Raw genomic sequence first — 6,543 nt, forward strand, 5'->3', positions numbered from 1 at the left:
AATTATCACACTCTAAACAACTGACTTAAATCTTTTGTTTAGGTTGACTGTGCGTGTTACTGTGACACACTGATGGTGAGTAAAGATGAGTTAATGAGGTTGTAAGCGCAGCATCTCAAATCAATGATCAGCTTCTCTCATCAGTTATCTATAAGTTCACACCTAGACCATGGGTGTTATTAAGCTTTCATTTTCAGTTTTTCTGTCTAAAATATTTCACTGGTATATTCAACTTCAATAAATCCTTCATTTGGTTGCTGCAACGTTGTACACAATTTTGGAGTACCAGGAATGCTAAGGCAGGTTTCACACCATGAAACCTTTGGCCCAAGTGGGAATCTTTGTCTTCCTAGACTCCAGTAATCATGTGTCGATTAGGGCTGTTTTATAACATGCTTTAATCTGCTCACCTTTGGTCTAGATAGGAGCGACATGGCATACTAGTGCAAATAATGAGCAATGCAATACATTAAGTCTACCACCAGAGAGCGCCATTTTGCCAGGTTGTTCACCAGACACAGTCTTATTATGATAGCTCCATAGCGAAGCGGAGGTCATATAGGTTTAGTTTTTTTTCTTCCGGATTTTTTTTTTCTTCAGTAATTTTGTGTCAATGATTCCCGGGACACTGAAAGACTGGGCTGCACGAAACTTGTTGGGTGGTTGGGTTGGGTTATGAGGACCACATTTTTTAGTATGTTGGTCTCAAGGGGCCATGTCAACCCATCCCATATCCACTCATTTGATGTATAGCGCCGCCTAGTTAAAAATGAAATAGAAAAAACGAGGCATTGTAATCACAGGTATCTTTGGCTGGTTCAAAACTGCACAGAAGTGTAGGATCATTATGACACCTTCTGAATGCATGCAAAGTTTCGTGGAATTCTGTTCATGGGGAACCATACAATAAATTCATTATGTGTACATTTAGTGACTGTACATGCACACACACACACTCATGAACACACGCAAACACACACATAAAGACACATGCACACACATGCAGGCACACAGGCACACACATACAGTAGACACACATAGACACACACAGACAATAAAATGTAAATCAGGCCACGTATACTTGCGTATACAGGGAATTTAGTCTCTGGATTTATCCCATCCGTGAATTAGTGTAACACACACATTTTCCCTACTGGTCGGGGATCGAACCGGCAACCCTTCAGTTTCAAACCCGAAGCCCTAACCAGTAGGACACGGCTGCCCCACATTTATGACACACAAGACACACACATGCATGCATGCACACACGCACAGACCAGGCTTGTGCAAAATTACAGAATTGAGTTGAAACTGGCTCTTAAATTCCAATTCAATCCTTGAATTTCACTTGCATTTCAATTCCGGTAGCAAACAGGAAGCAGAATTGCAATTCGAATTGTGCACAACCCTGGCACAGACAGACACACACACAGACACACAAACATACACACACCGTAGACATGTAGACAGGTTCACATATGTTTACATTTAGCGACTGTACACTATGCATGCACATACAGTACACGTACTCATGAACACAAACACACACATAAAGATACATGTACACACATGCAGGCACACGCACAGACACACACACAGACAGACACATACACACAGACACACACACACACAGTCCGAGTCCAAGTTCGAGTCATTCAGTGCTCAAGTCCAAGTCAAGTCACGAGTCTCTAAATTTAGCTCATGATTCGGACTCATACTGCAACACTGACACATACACACACGTGCATAAACACACACACGCCTAAACACACACACACATAAACACACACATACAAACAGATGTCAAAGATTTTGAAACTATGCGTAATTTTCGTAATGCATTATGTAGGAAAAACTGGCGTTATGGATGTGACGGTTTCACGTTATGGATGTGACGTGTCTGAACCAGTCCTCGACAAACTACATAAAACACATACTTAAGTAGTGAATTTTGATATGAAACAATTGAAATAGTAATCATGAAAAACTAGCGATGAAATTATTGCTTCCTCAGTGCCCACTAAGATCCACAGGAAGAATCAGGACAACAAGTCATTTAAAATATAAAAAAGACATTTATTTTTTTCTTTTACCTTCATCAATTTTGGTCAGTGATTCCCGGGTTACTGAAACGCCAGGGGACATGAAACTAGGGAACATGAAACTTGGTGGCCACTCCCCTAAATAACTAGCCCTACCTCAACCGTTGCACCCAAGATAACAAAATATTTATGGTATGTTAGTCTCAAGAGCCCGCATCAACCTAACCCATACCCACTCATTTATGATTTGCACACATAAAGTACATGCACGCACACGTGCACACACACACATGCACACACACGCACATGCGCACACACACACACACACTTGCACACATACAGACAGGCAAGCACACACATAAACACATACAGACAGGCAAGCACACACACACACACACACATGCACAAACACCCACCCACATGAATGCAGACACATAAACACACACACACAGGCACGCATACGCATGTGCGCATGCGAACACACACACGCACGCACACATGCACAAACTCACACGCACAGACACACACACAAGCAGGCACACACAAACACATACGTATACACACACACCACACACGCACGGCTTTGCGGTTCCAAAATTTATTTATTTTTGTCTGTGCAACGCAAAGTCTATTGGGTGAAGAAACAAAAGCATCTCAATTGATTCCTTATGACAACTGTTCTTTATTCCATTGTACACAAGTTCCAAGCACATGATGTGTCCTCTTGTAAGGGCTGAAGACATCTTCTTTTGGGAGGTGCTCTTCCAGATGACATTGACCCCTGATAAAATACAAATATAGAGAAAAGGACATTGACTTACATGTAGACTATAACTCAGCACAACAACAAATTTAACCCAAAAACAATCAATGAGTTTTAAATGTGAGTGCTACCCAAAAACTATTACAATACTGAATCGGAGGAAAACGCACTAAGATCTTTCCAAATGACTGATGTTTTCATGGTTAAAGCAACACCAAAGAGTTTTTTCTACCTTAAAATAATGTTTCCAAAATCGTTTCAGTGGTTCATCAACTCAAAACAGGGTGCACAGCACTTCTGCATTCGCTTCGCGGCCCTCTATCAGCTATAACCGCACTATGTAAGTTTACCAGATCGGGTAGCGGATCTGTAGTTCAATGGAATGAGACATAAGAAACTACAAATGTGACTTGCATCTGATGTCGCAATACATCATACTTTCATAAAATCATGCAACATATTCTACCTTGTCTGTGGACATTGTTATTTCCAAAGCCAGTGCTGGATAAACAAATAGTGCGTGCGATAGTTTGCTTCTACGTCAAATATTTGGTGCCATGTCTTAACACACCAACATAGATAGCATTAAAGTTAGCTGATGTTTCGCCATGCAAGACTAGACAACAGCATGCTAGTCATTGTGGCAACTGGCAAGATTTAAGATTAACCCTTAAAGGAGTACCGTCACACCGGTGTGATGGGAATGTTGAGAAATGAACATTCTAAAGAATATCTGGGTTCATTGAATTCAACATAGAATTTTAGAACCTTCAATTGTTGCGGAACTTTCAAAAACCTACACCTTTAAGGGTTAATACTGGGCAGTTCCAGCGTTATGGATGTGACAATTGGACTCATATTGGCAAACAAAATGCCTTAAGAGTGTGGGCAAAATTAGTATCAGTGAATTCATTTGCATAACTTTTAATGTAACCTCTGTCCTCTGAATACTGAGAAATCCTCAAATTTCATATAATCAATTTCATCCTTAGAATACAAGGCATTTTATCAGCGTTATGGATGTGACATGAAATGGACACACTTTTGTGAGAGATTACAGGTTTTCTACAAACTCATTTTGTATTTCTACAAAATTTTTAAGGAAACTGCCGAAACTATGATATATGTAGCATGAAGGAGACTTGAATGAACACAAAAAGTGTGTTTTTGAAACTATGCGTAATTTTCGTAATGCATTATGTAGGAAAAACTGGCGTTATGGATGTGACGGTTTCACGTTATGGATGTGACGTGTCTGAACCAGTCCTCGACAAACTACATAAAACACATACTTAAGTAGTGAATTTTGATATGAAACAATTGAAATAGTAATCATGAAAAACTAGCGATGAAATTATTGCTTCCTCAGTGCCCACTAAGATCCACAGGAAGAATCAGGACAACAAGTCATTTAAAATATAAAAAAGACATTTATTTTTTTCTTTTACCGTCATCAATTTTGGTCAGTGATTCCCGGGTTACTGAAATGCCAGGGGACATGAAACTAGGGAACATGAAACTTGATGGCCACTCCCCTAAATAACTAGCCCTACCTCAACCGTTGCACCCAAGATAACAAAATATTTATGGTATGTTAGTCTCATGAGCCCGCATCAACCTAACCCATACCCACTCATTTATGATTTGCACACATAAAGTACATGCACGCACACGTGCACACACACACATGCACACACACGCACATGCGCACACACACACACACACACACTTGCACACATACAGACAGGCAAGCACACACATAAACACATACAGACAGGCAAGCACACACACACACACACACATGCACAAACACCCACCCACATGAATGCAGACACATAAACACACACATGCACAAACACCCACCCACATGAATGCAGACACATAAACACACACACACAGGCACGCATACGCATGTGCGCATGCAAACACACACACGCACACACACACATAAACATACAAACACAGGCACGCATACGCACATGCACACACACAGACACACACACACACACACACTCTTATAAACAAAAGCAAACTCACAGCACACACTCATTTACATGCACATGAGTTGCAGGAGTAGGAGATGGAGACAAATTGACAAGCGTGATTTATTTTTGCGAAGAGAATATGCAGGACTGAGAGGCGGTCATATTTTGTACCGCTATGTGGTACATCTAGTTTATTGCTGCCCTTACTCATGTTACTCTGTGGGTATTAACTACAGAGGACCTGACACTTATGCTGTCATATCGTGTCACATTTAAAATTAAACTGTGTTAAGCAGACGTGAACGGCAGGCTGAACAGATCTGCAACAGAAGGAGGTTGCTATGTTAACTCCAGCTGCAAAGTCAGCCATCTTCACCAGCTAACACGATAATCCAGTTACTGTACAACAACAGTATGGCAGTTACAGGAAGATAATCGTTCAGATTTTCATTATTAGGCCACTTGAAAATAGGCTATGGCTAGGCTAATGACTGGAGGTATTTTAATATTATGTTTGTTTTGCTAATGGTTAGGCAAGGCCTCCCTGAGGTTTTGATCATCCTAATAATCTTTGAAATGTCAATTGTAAACACTAAGTTGAAATGCGTTGAAACTGACATGCCACCAGAACAGACGTTTTAATAAAGGTATAATAAAGTCCCCAGTCTTGTAAATTCACATTATGTAACATGAATAACGTCACATCCATAACGCACCATTAAAGGTTTTAAAAGTAAGAAAGGGGCACAATTTGGTCATCACACTTTACGTTGATATAAATCAGCTTTGCACAGACACTATGGACATTGTCGCATCAACACTGTATGTGTAGCATAAACTTTTCCTATAAAACGTTATGGATGTGACATGGCCATGGAACTTGCTGACTTAAAAACAAAAGTCTTACAAATGTAAGGAGTTGTGCTCTTAAAGGCAAGCTGAGCATAGACATTGCTCTACCATTCCCTTGTCAATCTGGAATTTGTCAAATGACACAATTTGTTTGAACCTTGGGTACATTTATCCACTTTTTAAATATGTATAATATTACCATGTGAAAAATGTTGTTTCTGTATGGTTGCACACCATATTTATGATGTAAAAAGAGTGTCATTCTCCATCAAATTCAATCAGATCAGTTTCAAACAATAAAATATAGTTCTATTTGCGTTTGCACAACTTTTTTTTTCCATGGTAAGGATGACCTTTGCATGGAATTGCCCTACTGTTAAACAAAACTTACCGTGATATGTTTGTTCGGAACAAAATCCTTTCGGTTGATGTTCACAATCCACTTCTGACGAACAGCTTGGTCTTCGGCTCGCCCTGGGAATCTGTGTAGTGCTTATGTATGGTGTTACACAGGGACAGGCTGTGTAATAACGGTGGGTGAACTTATATATTTTTGTTCCATATCTGTATTTTCCCACTGCTGTTGTAACAGGTTCTTCCCGACATCGTAAGCCAAAAAACGAAGGGAAAAAAAGACGATTTGTTCAACTCCACAGGTAGCTATCACAAACATTAGCGCCGACTTGTCAACTACGAGCTACGGTGCCTAACCCGCCGTAATGGCACTGCCCTCGCCGGATTCGTCTCAGCGCATGCGCAGTCTTGATCTCGATCTATGTTTCTTTTCTCAACAAGTAATGCCTGCGATGACGTATTTTAACAGTTGAGTCACTTGTGCGAAGTCATACTCATACCAAAGAAAGCCAACTGTAAAGTTTGATTTCGTACTTGTAATTTTTGG

Source organism: Alosa sapidissima, chromosome 22 (genome assembly GCF_018492685.1).
Source record: "Alosa sapidissima isolate fAloSap1 chromosome 22, fAloSap1.pri, whole genome shotgun sequence".
NCBI classification, from domain to species: Eukaryota; Metazoa; Chordata; class Actinopteri; order Clupeiformes; family Clupeidae; genus Alosa; species Alosa sapidissima.